Here is a 23,769-nt window from a genome sequence, read left to right on the forward strand (position 1 = left end):
TCCAACTTTCTTATTTTATAAATGAAAGACCTGGCTCACTCCTTTCTTCCTTTCCATGTTTATTTATTTTTTAAAAATTTTACAGCTGTGTTTTTTTTAATTATTAAATTACCGTTTTGTAAAGTCAGACCAGTGCAGTGACTTATTGGAGGAACATGGAATTAGTGCCTATATCACTGACAGTTTCCCTCAATCATATCTTGATCTATATAATATGAAGAAAAGGACAAGGCAGTGCACTAACCACAACACAAATCTCAACAGGGCTTGGTTTCAGTACAACAACCCAGTTCCCTTCTGCCCTTTTCACTGCACAATTTTAAATGACATGTCTGTGGGCTAGCGTCCCCATCTAAGTGGATAAGATAGGGACTCTGTGGTTTCCATTTCTAACATCATAAATGCCCCCTTCTCCCACTCCAACTGATCTATTTAGGATCAAACTGACTTTGGGAGAGGGCAAAAAATAACCATGATCAGAAACAAGTTGGGGTAAGGAGGAAGTGACACGGCAGAGGAAAAATATGTGGATTCAACTCCATAAAAAAGCTATTGGCGAGGGAAAGAAGTTCTCACGGAACTTTAGTTCAACAGACCAGAGGGATAAGCTAAGGAAGGCTCTCCAGACACACATTTCAAGAATTCTAGGCATAATGCTCTCAATGCTGTCCAATGCTGCTGCGTCTCCTGCCCTGGAGAAATCGCTGGGTATAGACTAGATTCTCCTATTGGAGCCATGTTGGCTATGGTTATCCCCACATTCAATCAGAGCGTGCTCTCTAGTGTGTTGTAGTTATCTTTAAAACTCTTGAGCTTTAGGAAGTGCTTGGCTCTTTTCCTCTTCTGGCTGCAGGGCAGTTAGGTGACCAGGGTAGTGGCTGGGGAGGAAGATTCAGGAGACCGTGGTAGATCCTTAGCCGCCAACTGGTGCTGCCGCTGGGAGCTCCCACTTCAGGCTCCCGCTATGGGCAGCCAGTTCACTCAGTGCTTCCTGGCAGTGTAGATATTCAGTCTGGCCAAAGATGATAGTTACATATGGAGTTGTCTCATAGCCATCTAGCAGGGTATCAGTGAGAGCTTTGCGGACACCCTTAAAGGGAGTACTTGTGTTTCAAAGCTCCAGCAAATAGGAGTGGAAGTTCTTGACCATCAGGGAATGAGGACGCCAGCCTTCTGAACGGAATGGAATCTCAGAGGCGCGAACGGCATCCAATGCTTTCACCTGTATGGGTAGTCGTAGCGATGTTGACTTTCTAGTGTCTCTAGCTGCAAAAGTCTGGCATCATCCTCTTCGAGAAACTGGGGTTTGTACTTTACATCCTGGACCATCCTTGGATAGCAGGATGTCAATCTCTTCCTTCAGATCTTTGGGAGCATTGTGTCCCACAGGGATGTGAGGGACTCTTTGAGACTTCATAGCAAAGCAAATGATCTGCCTCTTCACGCAAATGAACAGCAGCACAAATATCAAGCTCCCGTAGGCCATCAATCACCAGTATGACATAAACCATGGATAACCAGTTACTGCTGGACGCCATGGCCTCCTTCCAGCTTTGTTAGCTCAGGCTCCATAGTAGCGATGGCCTTAGGGCTCCTTGGTGCTTCCTGGCCATTTCCTTATGGGGGAAACCAAAGACCAGCTTTGTTGGAAAACATGGTGGCCAGGGGGACCATGGGGAACTTGGACCCCATGTTCATTTATTTAGAGAGAAAATTAGGAAAAAATTTTTAACAGCCTAACATTGTCCAAAGGACAGCTAGGTAGTGTTACAGATAATGCTGGGCCTGGAGTCAGGAAGATCTGACTTCACATCTGGCCTCCCACACTTACTAGCTGTGTGACCTTGGGAAGACACTTAACCTTATTTGCCTCAGTTTCCTCATCTGTAAAATGAGCTGGAGAAGGAAATGGTAAATCATTCCAGTATCTTTGCCAAGAAAATCCCAAATGGGGTCAGGAACAGTTGGACAAGACTGAAAAACAGCTGAACGACAAAACATATTCCAAGACTAACTTCTCAACCTAGAGAGTATCCAAACAACCAATAAAGTCAACAGTTGTACCACAAATAACATGTTCTAGTCTCACTGTTGTAACTAGTTTGCTCAGCAACACCACAGATAAAACCTTAGAGGCAGATGAATCATCGATAATAATGCCTTGATTTTTTTTTTAGTGTGTTGTGCCTGATTAAAGGAATTACTATTAAAGATACTATTAAATATGTCATTGTATTAAAGATACAAAGCAATTAAATGGTACAAGTCTTCTGATCCAAATCCATATCAGTTTTATTTCATAGCTGGAGAGAGGATAAAGCAATTTATTCTAAGTGTTATATTAAGTGATATATTCTAACAGTGACAGCATATGGACTGATGGAGTCTTAGGAGAAATATAGGACTCAATTCTTAGAACCCTTCCTAGCGACTGAGGATTGTTTCAGTGACCTACTGGATAATTTTTTTTCTTTTTTAAAAAATATATCATTTTTTCCCCCATTACATGTAAAAACAATTTTAACCTTGGTTTTTACAATTTTGAGTTCCAAATTTTCTTCCACCTTCCCTCACTTCCCCCATCACTGAGAAGGCAAGCAATTAGATATAGGTTATATGTGTGTAGTCATGCAAAACATATTTCCATATTAGTCATGTTATGAAAGAAAGCACAGAGGGAAAAAAAAACCTAAGAAAAATAAAGTAAAATAATAGTATGCTTCAGTCTGTTTAACAACTCTGGGGGAAAGGGAGGAATATGCACAACATTTCAATATGCATTTAAGTTTAACATGCATTGTTAACATTTCCTCCATTACTTTCTTAAGTCCAGATAATCAACAAAGTAATAAATGAAGCTCTGATTTATAGCCTTTGCTGATTTCTGAGATGTAAAGGCTCACACTGAGAATTTAACAATCAGTGACTGTGAGCCAGTCAGAGCTGGCTCCAACACACCTCACCTATATTAGTGCTTATTGTTGTTGTTAATCATTTTAGTAGTGTCTGACTCTCTGAGACTCTGTTTGGGGTTTTCTTTGCAAGGATGCTGGTGTGTTTTTCCATTTCCTTCTCCAGCTCATTTTCCAGATGAGGAAACTGAGGCAAACAGGGTGAAGTGACTTGCCCAGGGTCACACAGCTGGTTCTTGAAACCATATTTGAATTCAGGTCTTTCTGACTTCAGAAAGGGGTCAGAACTTAGGTCTTTCTGATTCCAGGTCAAGTACTATAGCTACTGTACCACCTAGCTGTCTAGCTGCAAAGATACTGGAACGGTTTGCCTTTCCATCTCTAGCTCATTTTACAGAGGAGGAAACTGAAGCAAACAGGGTGAAATGACTTGCCCAGGGTTACACAATTAATAAATGTCTGAGACCAGATTTGAACTCAGGAAGAGGAGTCTTTTTGACTTCAAGCCTAGCATTCTATCCATTGTGCCACCTGACTGCCCTTATATTAGTGTAGTTTCCTTTTAACTGGTCTTCCTGTTAAACCTCTACCTCTCTAATCCATGCTACACATGCCTTCCAAATCCTTAACTCTCCCCCACCAATCAATCTAGTCTTTCAATTTCACTGGTATAAGGAATTCCTGGTGTGGAAATTCCTTCTATCAATGTATATCTCCAGCTCATCTATAGTCTATAGTCGTAGTGAGATGACTGTGGAGCTGAGGGTGCTGAGTGCCCATGGTCACACAGCCAGTATGCATGAAAGGCAGAAATTGAATGCAGGTCTTTCTTCCTCTAGAGCCAATCCTCTATCCACTGTGCCATGCCTGAGTAATCTTCCAAAAATGCTGCTTTTATCATGTCACACCCTTCTTGAAAAAGATTTAATAGCTTCCTATTATCTATAAGATAAAATTCAAATCCCATCTTCTTTTACCCAAGATCTTCCACAATCTGGCTCCAAATTACCTTTCTATTATTATTATTAAACTCTCCTATTACTCTGTAACATCAGTCCTCTATTCTAACCAGACTAGTCAATTCATTGTCCCCAAAACACAACTCAAACTTTTTTTTTAATATTCCCTTCATTCTTTGTGGTTTTCCTTTCACTTGGAATATTATCACAATCTCCATTCTGACTATTTAAATCCAATTAATCCTTAAAACCCAGCTGAAGTCTTATTTGCCCAGTTAAGCCTCTCCTAGCAATTGCAGACTACAATAATGTCTTCTGTCTCTGAATTTATATTGTGTTTTTTTTATCTTCATCATTTACTTTGAATTATCTATATCTCTCTGCAATAGCATTAGGATGGCACAACATAGAAGATTGATATCAAGGTTCTGTAATACAGGACATGGTGATTGAAACCAATGTAAGCAATAGGTAGGGAGCAATGATGTGGAATGTGCTGCTGGACTTATAATCTTTAGGAGCAAATCAATTTCAAGCTTTGGTTCCTCTTGGGACCAACCCAAGATCAGTGTGACTTTGGCAGGTGCCATGGGTACTACTGGCTTTTCAGTAAGTAGAATAATATTTGCTTCCAGGATACTTATTCACATCAAAGCCTTGCTAGCTTCTGTTTTAGTAGTAAAAGGAATTGAAAAAGTTTCACTGAAGACCTTTGTTTCCAGGTCTGGCTTTCCAGGGACATATTCCTTTTTTCACTTAGCTTAGTACTAGCAATCTGTACTTCCTTTGAACATTAAAAAATGCCTATCAATCACCACATCTTTAATTGCTATTCCTAGAGGAAAGGAGCATACATTTAGTATATGGAAAGAGAGCTGAGCAATCAATTTGTTAAATACACACACACACACACACACACACACACACACACACACACACGTATTTATTTATAAGTTTCCTTTGCAAGTTTGCTTTGACCTTGACTTTCAGTCTTTTCGCAATTGACCATTTCTAGTAGAAAATATAAGGTGGGTCAAGACACTACTACAACCAGAGTAATATGGCCAGTAGGAGTTCTAGGCATCAATCTGAGGATCAAACCAATTCCTTGAATAAATATATATCACAACACAGGTCTAGAAAGACAGTACTCCTATCTTTTCATTACTGAATGCTATTATTAGTGTTGATTTTTTCAAGGTTAGAACAAATTTAAGGGGCAGCTAGGTGGCACAGTGGATAGAGCACCGGCCCTGAAGTCAGGAGGACCTGAATTCAAATCCGGCCTCAGACCAAACACTTGACACTTACTAGCTGTGTGACCCTGGGCAAGTCACTTAACCCCAATTGCTTAAAAGCAAAAAAAAAAAAAAAGAACAAATTTAAAAGATCTCAAAACTTTATACTGAATTGTTTTCAGTAAGTTAAAAATGTAAAGTTCACTGCAGGGATTGAGATCTTTTCAGAGTAGTGATGTGAACAGAGTGTAATCAATACATTGGATAGCTTTGCTTAATTATTTTTGCAAGGGGGAAATATTGCTTATTGGGAAAAGATCGGCAGCTCAAAACAAAATGTTAATTCAAAAGAGACAACGTACAAATATAAAATGGTAGATCTGACCAGAACCTACGATTACTATATCATAATAATAGGATAGATTTTCTGTTGAGCAAAAGGAAGTTGGTGTGGGAATTTGGGAGAATGGTGTGACATATGGAGAAAATAAGTACTCTCTGGCAGAGAATGCTACATGTGAACTCTCTAGAAAATATTGATTTGGGTAAATAAGATGCTTTGTAGATACCACACACTCATGAAAGGGAAGGAAGGAGGGAAAAAAAGAAAGGAAGGAAAGAATGAAGGAAGGAATAAGGAGAGGAAGGAATGGAAGGAGGAAAGAAAAAAAGGAAGGAAAAAAGGAAGAAGGAATCTGAAATGGAGAAGGAAATGTGGAATCATATTACTAGTTTCATTCCATAGGCTTTACTTCTATTCTTAGTATCTACTTACAGATGCTCCCAACAACAATAATAATAGGCAAGAAAAAGTGCTACCAGTAGTACTTGAACCTTAGACAAATCTTAGAAAGGTGATAATCATGATGTAATGATTTCTATCAGTCCAGAAACATTTTAACGTTTAAAATATCCGATATTTGGGTTGGCCTGTGTAAAAGTCCTACTTCATGCCTCATCATAGCATAGAGATGACCCTGGTTTCCAGGATGTGGAGTTGGAAACAGCATAGAGTTCATCTGGTCAGGGGGTTCTTAACTTTTCTGTATGTGTCATGGACACCTTTGGCAGTCTGGTGAAGCCTATAGTTCCCTCCTCAGAATAATGTTTTTAAATGTATAAAATAAAAAATATAGGATTACAAAGAAAACCAATTATATTGAAATGGAAACTTTTAAAAATCATCAGAATCTTTTAAAACCAGCAGTTAAGAAATGCTAATGATTCTAGTCCCACCTCTTTACAGTGAAGCTCATTAGAGGAAATTGACTAGTTTAAAATCACTCAGAAGACATTGAGCAGGGCAAAATTTGAACTTGTGTCTTTCTCATTAAAGATCTTGTATTCTTTCTGTTGTTCCCTCTTCTTTTTGGAATTTCTGCAGACCCAATATTTGGTATTTCTCAACCAGCTATGTATCCCAGGATCCTCTTGGCCACAGAGGGATCTAGCCAGGTCTGCACAATGATCCTCTCCTTAGAACAAGTGACCTATTATTCCTCTCAAACCTTTTCTGAAGACTTCTTCCTAATATGATGGGGGTCATGGCGGTAGTGGCAGGGTCTTTCATTCTGCTTCCTGACACCTAAGAACACATCAAAGCATACATATCCATTCTTACACTATCAGAATACTACTTTCCAACACTTGCTTCAGGGACAGAAATTCTTAACTTTTTTCAGGTCATGGACTCCTTTTAGCAGAATGGTGAATGCTATAAGACACTTTTCAGAATATTTTTCAATACATAAAACAACACACATAGTATTACAGAAGAAACCAATTATACTGAAATAAAGATGTAATCCCCCTCTCCTGCACCCCTACCCCACACATCCAAGTTTATGAAACTTTTGGAATTTACCCAAGGGATACATAGATACATAGATCCCAGGTTAAGATATTCTGCTTAGGGATCTCTTCCTCCTAAGGTTCTCCAAGGGTTAACTTAGAGTGGGGTGGAGAACCTGCAGTCTCAAGGCTACATGTGGCCCTCTAGATCCTCAAGTGAGACCCTTTGATTGAATCCAAACTCCACAGAACAAATCCTTAAGGGGATTTGTTCAGCGAAGTTTGGATTCGGGATTGGCTCAAGACATGTCTCCAGGTGACTCTTCTCCCCCCAGTATCCACAAACCTCTTTTACATACACAAATCAAGAGCTCTCTCTGTCTCTTTTTGTCTCTGTCTCTCTCTGTCTCTCTCTCCCCACCCTCCCCAAACCCCTAGACAGAAGGGTTTCTTATATCCATCTCACCACTATACTTCTCAGATACTGGAGATAAGCCATGGAATATACAGCTACACTCATTGCCAATGGATCATATCAGGCTGTTTATTTAGGGAAAGAATACATGTAAAAACGCATGCTACGTTGCCATACAGTCATTCCCAGGTCCCAGAATTCCTAGACTTCAGAATACGTGGTTTTAATGTCAGAGATGGCATGGAGCTTTTATCAATTGAGAAATTCATAGACATTGTCCAGAATGAATGGCTTTTGACTGAATTAACCCAAATGGTAAATACTAGCTAATGCGAACTTTTCTATAGCAAGTACCATGAGTCAACAGGAATATTTCAGGTCATAGCCCCAAGAAATGGCCCAATAGGGATCATGCATAGGAAGGTTGATAAATATTAGGTTGGACTAATCATGACAGGTAAATCTTTACAACTCCTGAGTTAGGTAAAGATAGTATAAGATGGGTGTGTTTCATGTAAGATGTATATATTCACATGAGTTGTCAAAACATGGATCTCATGGAGAGCTATTTCTAGAATATTGCCCACCCCTCTCCAAAGTAAGCCTGGAGAGGAACAGGAGAAAGGGCCACAAGGCTGGCCATGTTGTTCTCTGGAAAGACTTGTATGGACTGATGCTGAGTGAAGTGAGCAGAACCAGGAGAACACTATACACATTAACAGCCACATTGTGCAATGACTAACTTTGATAGACTTAGCCCTTCTCAGCAACACAATGATCTAAGACATCTCCAAAACTCTCATGATAGAAAATGCTATCCATATCCAGAGAAAGAACTATGGAGTTTGAATGCAGATTGAAGCATACTATTTGCTATTTTTTTCTTCTGATTTGTTTTGCTTCCTCTTTCTGGTGGTTCCTACCGTTGGTTCTAATTCTTCCTTACAACATGACTAATGTGAAAATATGTTTAATAGGAATGTATACGTGTAGGCTATATCAGATTGTGTGCCATCTTGGGGAAGGAGTAGGGGAGGGAGGGGGAGAAAAATTTAAAACTCAAAAGCTTATGGAAGTGACTGTTGATAAATCAAAATAAATGAATAAAAAAAGAATGCCCACTGTCACCAATATTATTCAATATTGTATTGGAAATCTAGCAATAGTAATAAGAGAAGAAAAAGAAATAGAAGGAATCAGAAGAGGAAATGAGGTAATAAAACTGTATCTCTTTGCAGACAATATGATGATATACTTTGAAAATCCCAAAGACTCAACTAAAAAGTTAGTTGAAATAGTAATTTTAGCAAAGCAGCAGGATATAAAGTTAATCCACATAAATCATCAGCATTCCCATGTATACATGTCACAAACAAAATCCTACAAGAAGCGATAGTAAGAGATGCCCCATAAAATACCTTGAAGTACACCTGCCAAAACAAACCCAGGAACAATATGAGCAAAATGATAAAAAGCCTTTTCTACAAATGAAATCAGATTTAACTAATTAGAAAAATAGTAATTGCCCATGGGTAAGCAGGGCCAACATAATAAAAACAGCAATTTTACCTAAACTAATTTATATATTCAACATCATTTGAATTAAATTACCAAAAATTAGTTTATTGAATTAGAAAAAAATATTAACAAAATTCATTTGGAAGAACATAAAGTCAAGAATATCGAAGTAACTAATGAAAAAAATGTGAAGGAAGGAGGTTTAGCAGTATCAGATCTTGAACTACATTAGAACGCAGTAATTATCAACTCTCTCTGGCACTGGCTAAGGAAAGTAGATCAGCAAAACAGAGTAGACATATAATTTACAGCTGCAAATGAATTAGTAACCTTGTATTTGACAAGTGTACAGACTTAAGATTTTGTAATAAGAATTTATTATTTGGTAAAAATTGTTGGCAAAACTGGAAAGCAGTTTGGCAGAAATTGGGCATAGACCAGTATCTCAAACCTTTTACCAAGATAAGGTCAAAATGGATTCTTGACTTAGTTCTAAAAAGAAACACTGCAAGAAAATTTGAAGAACATGGAACATATTACCTATCACACTCATGGATAGTCAAACAATTTATGAAGAAACAAGATAGAGAGCAAAGTTAGGTATAAAATGGAGGCTTTTGATTACATTAAATTAAAAGGCTCTTATATAAATAAACCAAATGTAGCCAAGATCAAAAGGAAAGCAGAAAACTGGGAAAAAACAATTTATAGACAGTTTATCAGATAAAGGTTGAACTTTTGTCTAATCTATAAGAATATGACTAAGAATACACATCATTGCTCAATTGATAAATGGTCAAAGGATATGAACAGGTAGTTTTCCAATGAAGAAATCAAAACAATTCAAAGCCATATAGTTTCCTAGGCTTCAGTTAAAGTCTGATGACCACGAGTCAATACATCATTAGACATTTCTTTTTGACAATCAGGGTCAATGACACCCTGTGCCACAAGGCCAGAGCATGGGCTCAGCTGGTTGAAAGGTCTAGTTTAGGGGGAGGGCCATTCTCTGTACTGAAAGTATTGCTTTCTTCTTGGTGGGGGACAGGGGATATCAAGGTCCACAAATCCCATTGTAACATTGATGGAGAGTAATAAATTTTGAATTACCGTCTAACTATTGAGATAGGCCTCTCACCTTGCACCCTTTTATGCTTGACCCCATGCATTCTAGCAATAGAATGGGCAAAGTCATAAAATAAGCAACTGCTGAGTTCATATATTGATTGTTAGAGTGTTTACACTAACCTCTGGAGGTCAGAAATACACACAAAGTTCATCATAATTAAAATTTCCGTTTACAGTACAGGCAAGTTCTCCTATATAGCAAAATCATTGAATGAAGTAATTAATAGCTATAGTTCCATTTTAGTGCCAGCACTAATAATTTTTTTTCCTAAGCACTGCTAAGCCACTCCCATTGTATAATTCCATTACATTTCAGCTTTCACCAGTTCTAGTGACTGGCATTGTTTCTAAGAACTCTGTGTTCTACACTCTCATCTTGGCATCCTTAGAGGTGGCAACATATAGTCCCTGCCACAAATAGTTTGCTTAAATATTTTTCTTGATCTGACATGGTGCCATAGGGCAGGCTGTATGGTTATGCGAGTGGGGAGTTCTTTTACTAAATGGTAAACCAACGATAGATAGCATTGGTTCCAGAAGAGAAGATAATGACAAACTATGAGTAGACATGTTCAGTTGTTTCAGTCATGTCAGACTCTTCATGACCCTATCTGGGGTTTTTCTTGGCGAAGATACTGGAGTAGTTTGCCATTTCTTTCTCCAGCTCATTTTATAGATGAAGAAACTGAGGGAAATGGATTAAGTGACTTACACAGGGTCACAGATAGTGTCTGAGGTCAGATTTGAACTCAGGTCTTCCTGACTCCAGGTTTGACACTTGAACCACCATGCCACCTAGCTGCACAGCATAAACAGGCATCTCTATCTATTAAAAGATGTTATCAGGCTGATATACACTAAGTAAAGCTGATCTCCTCTTGAAATGGTGTCACATTGTTGTTATGATAAACACAACCGTTGACAAGCAGTTCACAGTGGCAGCAACCATCTTTGCTTGATTATCATCTTTCCTCATTGAGGGGCCATGTCACTGGGCCCAGAGATAAGTAAGTGACAATTTAACAAGAATAAGTGAACTCCAATGGTTCTGTTTTGGTTTCACCAACCTGTCTTGCTCTAACCTGCAATTACCAATTATGCAATCAAGAGACAGATGACAAGCAAACATTCTTCCATTATCCCCTGTCCAAACTAATGTGTCTGTTGGCTATAGGAGAGGGGCAGGCCCTGGGCTTAGAATAGCCAAGAAAAACTTGTTGGTGTGGTCTTCAGTTATTTTTTTCCATAAGAATTGCCTTGTGATGGTTTCTTTCAATTCTCTTCTGGTCATTATTGAATTCTCTTGTTCCGTTCTGGGGAATTTTTTTTTTTGGTAGTTTATTACCTCTTATTCTATCATCTCAGGATTACTAGAAGGTCATTTTTTGAGGAAAGAATGATCACAGAAAGCTTCAATGAGGAGATAAGATTTTTGCTGAGCTATGCAGTATAGTTCAGGAATGATAATAATAATTATTTAAAAAAACAGAGAGGAAGGAAGGACTTGCTTGGAAAAGTGAAACAACGTCATTTCTGGAATGAGACAAAAAACAATTTCAATCAGGACTCACTGAAGATTTTTTTTGGAGGGAGATAGGCAACAATGTATGACTTTACCTTTATGTAATAAAGACTAACCTAGCAGAATTGGATAGGTATATTAGAGACTCAGAGGCACGATGGTAAATATTTAACAACTGGATCTCTGGGGGGGAAGATTCTCATGATACATTTTTAAGTTTAATTTGCATTATTAACATTTTCTCCATCATTTTCTTAAGTCTAGACAATCAGCAAAACACTAAATCTAGCCCTAACTTGAAGCTATAGAGTGAGCAGGTATAACTTCTCACTCTGAAAATTTGACAATTGGCTTTCTTGACCTTGTATTACCATTGCTAGAGTCAGGAAGATCTGTAAAGAGGCTATTATATAATCAAGGTATTTGGGAGTATGTAGCAAAAGAAATAGAAAGGAAGGGATGGATGTGAGAGGTGCCACAGAGGTATAACTGAACATACTTCCTAAATGACTAAATATGAAAAATGAGAGTTGAGATTAGAAAGAGAGAAACAGAGAGTGACAGATGAGGAAACTGAGGAAAACAAAGTTAAGCGACTTGCCCAAGGTCACACAACTAGTAAATGTCTGAGGTCAAATTTGAACTCAGGTCTTCCTGACTCCAGGCCTACTACTCTATCCAGCTACCTAGCTGCCCCCAAATTATCTAATACTTACTTATTTGCTTATATGGTGACACCACCCCTCTCACTCCCCAAGCAGAATGCCCTTGAGAGCAGACTCTGTTTTTCAACTTTGTCACTAGCATTAGCTGATCACAGTGCCTTGGACAAAGTAGATATTTAATCTTAAAAGTTTATTGAAATGCATTCAATTGAGAAGCAGCATAGTATGGTGGGAGGACTTTGGAATCTAGAGTCAAGCGAACAGAGTGATCTTTCACTCACAACCTATGAGATTGTGGGCTAGCTATTTCACCTCTATGGGCCTCAGTTTCCTCACCTGTAAAATGAAGAATATTTGACTAGATGACTTCTAAATTCCTTTCTAGCTCTAAATCTATAATCCTACAATCTTGTGGTTTTTACGGGTACTTAAATAAAGTCCCACATAATTGAAATCATTTCCTTCAATTCAGTCAAGAAATAAGTGCTTTGCCAATTGAACCTAGAACCTCACTTATGTAACTTTCTTTCCAGAGGTCATGACAACTAGCAGAAATAAAAGTGCTGAGGTCAATCTTGAAACGATGCCCAAAGATTAAAAGACTATAGTGGGGCTTTAGAGTTAGAAGAGATTTGAGAAATCATAGGGTCATTTAATCCATCCAACCTCTTCATTTACAGATGAGTAACCAGAGGTCCAGGAAGATTAAGTTTATTTGCCCAAGGTTCCACAGAAGCATAGTAAGGATTCAAATCCAAATCCTTTCCATTTTACTACATTGGGTCCTCTCTCCTTAGTGCAGTTTTCATGATATGGCCTTCCCCTAAAGGTAAATAAGTCCCTTCTTAGCTCAGCACCATTCCCAGGGACTTTTTTTTAAATTTTATTTTTCTTTATTTTATTAATTTATTTTGATTTATCAATAATCACTTCCATATGCTTTTGAGTTTAAAATTTTTTCTCCCCCTTCCTCCCCACCACCCTCCCCAAGACGATGCACAGTCTGATATAGGCTATACATTTACATTGCTATTAAACATATTTTCACATTAGTGATGTTGTAAGTAAAAATTAAAACCAATAGGAAGAACCATCAGAAAGAGGAAACAAAACTCAACAAAAGGGAAAAAAATAGTTCTTTCTTTGGACGTGGATAGCATTTTGCATCATGAATCCTCTGGAGATGTCTTAGATCCTTGTATTGCTGGGAAGGGTTAAGTTTATCAATATTAGTCATCATACAACATGGCTGTTATTATGTACAATGTTCTCCTGGTTCTGCTCGTTTCACTCAGCATCAGTTCATATAAGTCTTTCCAGGTTTTTCTGAAGTCAGCCTGTTCATTATTTCTTATAGCACAATAGTATTCCATTACATTCATATACCACAACTTGCTCAGCCATTCCCCAATTGATGGGCATACTCTCAATTTCCAATTCTTTGCCACCACAAAAAGAGCTACTATGAATATTTTTGTACATGTGGGTCCTTTTCCCATTTGCATGATCTCTTCAGGATACAGCCCTAGAAGTGCTATTTCTGGGTCATTCCCAGGGACTTTTGACACAGCAGCTCCCTCCCACATATGGGTGGCTCTTCCTGTATACTGTGGATTGGCATCTCCAATGATCTCCTGCGTCAATTGGCTCCCTTGTCTAGCATGATTCCAAATTTCCCTTCTCTCATCTTTAGTTCTTTTCTAAAGCCTCTGGGGGCTTCTCTGACATGACTCTTCTTGAACCCTAGAATGGTAACTGTGGAGTTAAATAGCTGTTTCTAGAAACACCTTTTCCTTCCCTCATATCATAAATGAGCTCAGGTCTCCCCAGTCCTAAAGTAAGTCTGTCCTTGAGTCTTCTAGCCCATATTGGTACAATCTCATTTTTCTCCCATCATTTCCTAACAAACTACTTAGAAATGTTGTCTACTTTTTTTTTTTAACTACTCACTCTCTCCTTAGCTCCTTGTAATTGAGCTTGAGGCATAGTGGATAGAGTTCCTGGTCTGCATTCAGGACGACTCTTTTTCCTGAGTTCAAATACAGCCTCAGACACTTACTGTGACCCTGGGCAAGTCACTTCACCCTGTTTGCCTCAGTTTCCTCCTCTGCAAAATGAGCTGGAAAAGGAAATGGCAAACCATTCAGATATCTTTGCCAAGAGAGTTGGATATGACTGAAAAATGACTGAACAAAGATAATTTGACGGAGGGAGAACACTAAGAACCAGGGAGATGAGGGAAAGACTATAGGAAGGACATGATGCCTGAGCTGAACCTTGAAGGAGGCAATACTATTATAACTTCACAGAGTTGTTCCCCAAAAGCACTGCACTATGCAAAATCACACAATGAAAACCACAGGGCTTATGGGGCAAATGGGGCTAGGAATACAATGTTCAAAAACTTTATTAGTGACAAGTTAAAAAAAAAAAGGAGGAACCTAATTAAAAAAACCCAACAGTTTGTTTTACACGTTAAAGGCTTACCAAATACATCAATACTACAATAAGAGCAGCAGCATCTATTCAGGCTGCAGTTTGGTTCTCACCAGCCCGGGGCTGTGTTGTACAAGTTGGGCAGGCCACAGCTCTGGGCCTTGGCCATGGCTGAGGGTGTGGTCCTGTTCTCCTCTTGCCCACAGCTCTTCCTGCGCCATAAAATAGACAATAAATGTGGCACTTTACTTGAACAGACCTGAAATTTGCTTGTGGAAGTGGGTGAAAGGGTTGTAGCCTGCAAATAATTGCAAAGTGGTACAGCTTCCTGTCTTCTTGTTCTTTCTTGAGGAGAAAATGTTGCTGTTTCTCCTGGAAGCAATGGCATATCAACCAACTTGAAATTCGCACCATCAGTTGACTTAGAGCAAAATGGAGGAAAATGAGATTATAGCAGAATTGACTGTGTTCTAAATGATTCTAATGGTAGAGGGGTGGAAGGAGAGCATCTCAGGTGTTGGGGACATGCCCAGGAAAAGGCACAGAGGCATGAGGTTGAATGTCCATATTCCAGGGAGGCAAGTAGACCAGTTTGACTTAGTAAATTATTTCTTGCTCTAAATCTGAAACAGAGGAAAAAGAAAAGGATAAAGGATATAAAGATATTGCTAGGGGAGATCATGGGCTGCCATAGGAGAGACTAAGCTTTTTGGACTATGGTGGATCCTTAATAAATTTTGGTTAAAATTAGTCATGGATGTTTTTGAAATTTTTATTAATTTTTTTTGTTTTTATAAAGTCTCTTCCTTCCTCTTCTATTAAATAATAGAAGATTTTGCAAAGAAGAGAGGGGGGTGCATTTTTTCATCTCCTCTTCAGTGACAATTATAATTATACCATTACAACTGCACAGCTTTTAGAGGTTTTTGCTGTTGTCTTTTTCCTTGACATCACTGTAATTGCATATTGTTTTCTTCATTTCTGCCATACTTTCATTAGTTCATATGTCTCTCTATGATTTTATGTATTCTTCATAGTAATTGTAATTAGTAATTCTTGTGGCACAATAATATCCCATTGCATTCCTTCACTATAGCTTTTTTAGCCATTTTCCTTTTGATGAACATCTACTTCATTTCCAATTTTTTGGAATTTTTTTCCACATGAAAAGGGTCTGCTATGAATATTTTAGTATATGTGGGACCTTTATTTCTGTCTTTGACTTCTTTGGGATTTAAATTAGTCATTATTTTTTTTAAAAAGGAAGAACTTCTATAAGTTATGTATAATTAAAAGAGATATGTAATTATTTTGCCTTTATCTAAATAAAAAAAAATTATACTTAGAAACCTCTTGAGATGATTTTTGCATGAATGCTAGATTGGCTCAAGGAATCATCATCATTATTAAATTGGCCTAGGCATGATGTCATAAGTTAGTGTCCTTGTAAAGCTGAAGCCTTTGGAATGTGGGAACAGACCCTGATTAATATAAGAAGAGTCACTCACCCAGAAGTCAGCTTGTCAATTCACTTTGATTTGAGTTAGGGCAAGAATTCCAGTGACTTCTTTTTCTATCTGAATGGACTTTCTCTAGTTGGCAACCTGTCTGAATTGGTTATGATCCCCTCAGGGTGCAGCTCTGTCTCTGCATGTTTTCCTGTATGTTGCCAGGGGCTTACATATTAAAAAGCTATTACACTGTTGGGAAAGTTGAGAAAAGGAGTCATGCTGCATTGCAACCTGACTACAAGATATTTTTGGTAAATGACTAGTATGCCCACCTCCAACATTTTTTCACTATAGACATTGTAAGAGATAGAGCTAATAGAGACTATAGAGACTTAAGAGACAATCTACTCCAATTTTCTCATTTTACAGATGAGGAAACTGAGGCCCAGAGAGATTTAGTGACTTGCCCAAAGTCATAGTGGTAGCAGAACCAGGTCTTTAGATTCAAATCTAGCGCTCTTTCCACTATACCACTACTGGCAGGATCAAAATGATAGGGATCAAATTAAACAAAAACCCAATAGATCTGTTCATAATTCCTTCATTTGGATGGTATTTTTCACTTGCCCAGCTAGTCCCCTTCCAATTTAGCTTTCCTTTGTCTAAGACTTAATTAGGAATTCTAAAACGATGGATACTGCCAACCTCTCCTAAGTTCGGGCTATCAGCAGCCTCTGATGACTGTGTGCTTGGAGCAGAGTGTAGTAGCCAAGCTCTGGGAAAGCTTCTAGACAAGGAGAGAATTTTAGGCCCATCCTCTGCCATAATCTGATGCTATTTTACTCTCACATCATGGCATGACCACACATGTCTGTGAAGCCAGATACTGGAAGAGTTGATCTTGGCCAAGGGGGATCGGGAACTATGTGCAGAATCAGGCAAAGAGTACAATGACGAGGGGATTTTGGAAAACAAAACAGGACTGCTTTGCTATATTCCCCACCCCCATTCCTCTTATGTGATGTTGAAACCCAAATAGTTGGCATTGAGTTCATGGCTGACGGTTCATCAACAGGACTCTAGCAGCAGAGCAGAGAAAGTATGCTTTGGTTGGAGGAAGGTTGCCTTTGAGAGGACAAATGTATGAGCAAGGTGGATAATGGAGACCTCCTCTGTTGTTTAGGCCAAGATGAATAGGCTTAAGAGTTCAGTACTAAGGCAATAGGGGATGGTGGAATGAGAACTGGCCTAGGAGTCAGAAGACCTGCATTTTGGTCCTGATTCCGACACTTACTAGCTATGTGACTGTGAGCAAGTCACCTAACTTATCTGGGCACTCTCAGTTTCCTTATCTGTAAAATGAAGACATTAAGTACTATCCCATTGGGGCAGCTTGGTGGTACAGCAGATAGAGCACTGGGCCTAGAATCAGGAAGACTTTTCTTCCCAAGTTCAAATACAGCCTGAGATACTTACTAGCTGTGTGACCCTGGGCAAGTCACTTCACCCTGTTTGCCTCAGTTTCCTCATCTGTAAAATGAGCTTGAGAAGGAAATGGCAAACCATTCCAGTATCTTTGCTGTGAAAACTCCAACCCGGGTCACGAAGAGTCAGACATGATTTTAAAAATGTCTAAACAACAAGACCTATCCCAGGGCAGCTTGGTGGCTCAGTAGAAAAAACACCAGGCATGGAGTCAGGATGACCTGATTTCAAATCCAGCTTTAGACACTGATAAGCTGTATGACTGTGCACAAGTCTCTGAACTCTGCCTCAGGTTCCTCATCCATAAAATGAGCTGGAGAAGGAAATAGCAAACTGCTCTGTTATCTTTGCCAAGAAAACCCCAAAAGGGGTCATGGAGAGTTGGACACAACTTAAAACAACTGAACAACAAAATCTATCCCATCTCCCTCAAAGGCTCCTTGTAAGGAGCACAGGATTGAAGATTCATAGTTGAGAGGAACCTAAGAGATTATTTACCTGCAATGGCTTCATATTGTAAGAGGAAGGCTTAATAAATATGGCCAAAGTCACCCAGATACAAAACCCAAGCCTTAGCCTGAATTTGGTGCTTTTTCCTCTACACAAGCTAATGAGATAATGACTTTGAAAGTACTTTGAAAATTATGAAGCATTATCCAGAGGTGTGGAACCTGCAGCCTTGAGGCCACATGTGACCCTCTACGTCCTCCAGTGTGGCCCTTTGACTGAATCCAAATTCCCCTTAAAAAAAGAATTAGATCTGTAAAGTTTGGATTCAGTCAAAGGGGCACACTTGAGGACCTAGAAGGCCACATGTGGCCTCGAGGCTGCAGGTTCCACACCACTGAACTAATGAAAGTTACTTTCATACTATTTTTTTTCCATCAAAGCTATCTTCTTGAGACCATACTTACTACTTCTCTCTCTAGAGTCTGCGAATGAGCCAGGTGAGTTATCTTAGAACCACGTGTCAATTCTGCCAAGTCAGAAGCCTCAGTCAAACTGTTTGGTTCACATAGAACCTGTTATAAGCCAGCCAAAGCTGTCTGGAAACAAGGCAGATCTATCCCCTGCCCCCTCAAGGCCAATGAGTGGTAGCCAAAGTATATATTTCTCTAGGGAGATAGAGTAAAAACTTCTTTAGAAGCTACAATGATTTTCTTTATAATATGTAATGATGAATAGTGTAGTGGACTTGAAGTAAGAAAGACCTGAATATGAATCCTGCCCCAGACGGATACTAGCTCTATGACCCTAGAACAGTCACTTAACCTTTTTTACTGGTTTCCTCACCTTCAAATGTGTATAATAATAGTATCTATCTCAAAGGGTTGAGTATCAAATGAGGTGGTATATGATAAGTATGCAAAATAAATAAATTTGAGTTATTATTATTGGCATTTAGTTTCACAGTGGATAGAGTACTGGAGTCGGGATAGATCTGAGTTCAAATCCAGCCTCAGACACTTAACTTGCTGTGTAACCCTTGGCAAGTCATTTACTTTTGTTTGCCTCGTTTCCTCATCTGTAAAATGGGGATAATAATAGTACCTACCTCCCAAGGTTGTTGGTGGACTCAAATAAAATAGCAACAATTATAAAGCACTTAGCACGATGCCTGGTATATTAGTAACTGATATATAAATGTTAGCTATTATTTTTATTAATCTTTTTTTCATCTTTTAAAATTAAGTTGGAAAGCCATTTATTTCCTTCCCTTATATCTTCATTCTTCCTTACAAAAACTCTGAATAATACATATAAAGAATCAAGCAAAACAATTTCCCATATTGGTTATGCAAAAAAACCCAAACAAACGTGTTTCTCATTCTGCACATTTGGTCAATTGCCTTTCTATCAGAAGGTGGGGAGCATTTTTCATCATCAGTCCTCCGGAATTATGGTTAATTAGTGCATTGGTCAGAGTGTTAAAGGCTTTAAAAATAGTCCAATTTGATAAAATTATTATAGTATGACTGGTTCTTCCCATGCATCCATTTATATAAGTCTTCCTGGATTTCTCTAAAACTGTCCCCTTCATCATTTCTTCTAACACAACAATACCATTACCTTTCAATATCCTAATGTGTTCAGTCATTCCTTAATTGATGGGCACCCTTTGGTTTCCAGTTTTTTGTTTCCACAAAAAAAAGAACTGCTTTAAATATTTTTGTATGTATAGGTCCTTCCCTCTTTCCACGTTTGAGGCATAGTCCTAATAAGTGAATTTTTAGGTCAAAGAGTATGCACAGTTTAATGACTTTGGGGAACGGTTCCAGATCACTTTCTAGAATATCTGGACTAACTGATGGCACCACCAGCAGTTACTTAGATTGTGCAGACCTCACAGGGACTTGGTTGTTCAGAAATCAGTTGTATTAATGTGCCTCTTTTATCCTCTAACAAATATCATTCTTTTTTTTTTGTCAACTTAGTCTGATGTATGTGATGTGGAATCTCAGTGTTGCTTTAATTTGCATTTCTCTATCAGTGATTTGGAGTGTTTCCTTTATAGCTATGGATACTTTGGAATTCTTCCCTTGTGCATTTCCCATTTGTTTCCTTCAGCAATTTTTCAGTTGGGGAATGGCTCTTATTTTTATAAACTTGAATGAGTTTCTTATGTATGTTGGAAATGGGATCCTTATCACAGAAACTTTCCAGAAAGATTTATCATCTTTTTCAGTGGAATTCAGATAACCATGGTCCCGGGACAAAAGGAAGGGAGTAGAAGGGGATGGAACAAGCATTTATTAAGTACCTTTTATGCTTAAGACACAGTTCTAAGTTCTTTAACAGATATTATCTCATTTCTTCACAGCAACCCTGGGGTAGGTGTTATTATTATCTCCCTTTTACAATTGGTGAACTGAGACAGATAGAGGTTAAGTGACTTGCTAAGGGTCACACAGCTAAGTAAATATTTGAGGCTGGATTTGAACTCAGGTCTTCTTGATTTCTGGCCCAGAGCTCTATCCGCTGCACCACCAAAAAACAAAACAAAACATGGACTTCAGGTGAAGACCTGTTAGAAAGAGATGATTTTTCTAAAGTAATATGTTCTTTGGAGAAATAAGAAAATAGACTATATAGTTTCTAATGCAGCATTGTACTTGGAAGACAAAGCCAGTGAGTTTCTCAGATTGTGCAGGCCTTACAAAGAGTTAGTTGTTCAGTAATGCCTGCAGTATGTTTCCCTTCCAGGAGAAGCCTAAACCATAATGCCTCTATGGATCTGGATTTTATTGAAATGTTCGGGTTTTGCTCTGATAGCAACTCCAAATATATTTTCCTCCTTAAAGAGGCAGGGGGTAGGAACTTATTGCCTATTGAATGCTTTTCATGCTTTCTGTATCTGTCAGCCCTTGTTGTATCTTCTACATTTCTGTGGAGTGAAATGCCAGCTGCCTTGTACTCAATATGCAATTGGTACTTCAGTGCTCCTGCAGGAACTGGGGGAAACCATGAGTATATCAGGAGACTTTCCTGGAGCAACTCCAGGTGGGGACCACAAGCCAAAGAGGAAAAAATTAGCCCTCTAAGCATCATAGCCTAAACTGGATTTAGTTTGTTTGAGTCCAGAGCTTCTGGGACCCTTGGCTATCAGCTCCATCCTGGACATCCACTTTCACTCGATCTCTAAGTTTATACCTCCGTCTTCCTAGGAACTATGCTATGGAGAATCTCCTTGCCATTTTTACTTTGCGCTATGCGTTCTCTATACAATGGTGTCAAAATCAAATGGAAATAGATCCCTTCAGGCCACATATTGACTTAGAAAACCACAAATTAACATTATCTATGTTGTATTATATTTTCATGGGACAGCTAGCAGTAGATAGAGTACTGAGCTTAAAGTCAGGAAGACTCATCTTCCTGAGTTCAAATCTGGCCTCAGACACTTCCTAGCTGTGTGACCCTGGTCAAGTCACTTTACCCTATTTGCCTCAGTTACCTCAACTATAAAACGAGCTGGAGAAGGAAATGACAAACCACTCTGGTATTTTTGCCGAGAAAACCCCAAATGGAGTCACAAAGAATCAAACACAACTGAAAAATCACTGAACAACAAGATTGTGTTTGTATTTGTTTTGTTAAACATTTCCCAGTTTAATCTCATCTACTGTTGACTGCTAGTAGAACTCTGCCCTACAACAATAACCAGTACTGGTAGTCAGGACAGTCTCCCTGTTTTTATGCCTCATTTAATATGAATAATTAGAGGGTCATAAACAAAGGTGCAACTTGCTGCATCTCTCAAGGAGTCTTATGTGATTCATGATAAATACTTTGTTGGAGAAGAGCTTTTTTTTAAAGTGGCATTTAACTTTACTATCAAAACTAGCCACGTGAAACCTGACAGGTTTCCTAACATTTCTGAGTCTCATTTTATTCATCTTTACAGGGAAGATAATAAGACCTTCCTAGCCTGTCTTATATGGTTGTATTATCATATTAGATAATAGAAATAAAATTGCTTTGTAAGTTGTTGGAATGTGTGTGTAATGTATAATTATCTTGAAGGAGAACCAAATATGCTCAATTTGCAACAACAACAAAAAAACTTTGGTTAGACCTAGAGAGCTAGAGAGATGTCCAAAGGCTACCAAGTGAAGTTCCTTGGGTCACAGCAAGGGAGGTGATCCTCCGTGACTGAAGAGCTACAATAATATAGACAGCCAATTATGTAAGGTGACATAAGCAAATATTTTGCCTAGAGGCAGATGACTAGACCAGATGAATGTCCTTCTGAGGACATTTCCAGCTGTGGCTTCTTCAAGTTTTCTTTGTGGTGAAAACAAATTTCCTGTATTTTGCCTGCTTTAAGACAGATAAGGTGAATTTTTTCTTTTAAATAGCATTTTAGTTTTCCAATTACATGTTAAGACAATTTTTAACATTCATTTTTTTAAATATAAATTTATTTATTTTTAGCTTTCAACATTCACTCCCACAAGTTTTTGAATTCCAAATTTATGCCCCATCTCCCCCCTCCCCCCACCCCAAGATGGCATGCATTCTGAATATCCCTTCCCCTAATCTGTCCTCTCTTCTATCTCTCTCCCCTTCTCTTATTCCCTTCCCCTTTTTATTTTCCTGTAGGGCAGGATAGACTTCTGTACCCTATTTCCTATATATCTTATTTCCCAGTAGCATGTGAAAACATTTTTTCTTAAACATATGTTTTTAAAACTTTAGGTTTCAAATTTTCTCTCTTCTTCCCTCCCCACCCACCCTCATTGAAAAGGCAAGCAACTCAATATAGGTTATATATAACATTCATTTTTTAAAATAAAATTTTAAATTACAAATTTTCTCCCTCTCTTTGTCCTCCCCCACCCCCCCAATACAGTAAAAAAATCATTTGTATATGTATATGTATACATATTTCCATATTAGCCATGTTGTGAAAGAAGAAACAAAAGAAAAAAAAATGAAAAAAATAAAGTGAAAATAATATGCTTCCATCTGCATTCAGATGCCATTAGTTCTTTCTCTGGATGTGGATGGCATTTTCCATCATGAATCTTTTGGAGATGTCTTGGATCATTGTATTGCTGAGAAGAGCTCAGTAATTGATCATCAAACAATGTTGCTGTTACCGGGTACGATGTTCTCCTGGTTCTGCTCACTTCACTCAGCATCTGTGGTGAAATTTTTAAAAGACTAGATCAGAGAAGCAGAGAACTGAAGTTGTTTAAAACAAAAAAAACCAAAAAAAACAACCAACCAACCAGTAACCTAGATGAGACTGCATGAAGTTGTGAGTAGGGCACTGTACTTGGGGTCAGAAAAATCGAGGTTCATAATAGTGTCTTAGACACTTAATAGTTGTATGACCTTGGGCAAGACACTTGATTTCTCTGGGCCTCAGTTTCCTCATCTGTAAAATGAAGATGTTGGACATGATGGCTTCCAAAGTCCTTTCCAACCCTAAATCTATAATTCTATGACATCAAATACATACTTTCCCCCTTAGTAAAATCTTTGATGGGCCAAAGACAAGTCCTAATACCCTTCTCTACAAATGTGGACATACACCCAACTAAGGGCTTTTGTATTGCTGTTTAGTTATTTTAGTCTTGTCCAACTCTCCATAACCCCATGACAAACATACTGGAGTGGTTTTGCCATTTCCTTCTCCACCTTATTTTGCAAAGGAGGAAACTGAGGCAAACAGGATTAAGTGACTTTCTCAGGGTCACATAGTATCTGAGGTCAGATTTGAACTGAGGAAATTGAGTCTTC

General features: G+C 38.5%; 1 pseudogene; it reads right to left on the reverse strand.

Moving 5' to 3' along the window:
- Positions 1 to 765: 765 nt before the first annotated feature.
- On the reverse strand, positions 766 to 1,538 carry LOC110202655 (protein C1orf43 homolog pseudogene; annotated as a pseudogene).
- Positions 1,539 to 23,769: the final 22,231 nt, after the last annotated feature.

The sequence above is a fragment of the Phascolarctos cinereus genome, unplaced genomic scaffold (genome assembly GCF_003287225.1).
Source record: "Phascolarctos cinereus isolate Bilbo 61053 unplaced genomic scaffold, phaCin_HiC Scaffold_4;HRSCAF=312, whole genome shotgun sequence".
In the NCBI taxonomy this organism is placed as follows: domain Eukaryota; kingdom Metazoa; phylum Chordata; class Mammalia; order Diprotodontia; family Phascolarctidae; genus Phascolarctos; species Phascolarctos cinereus.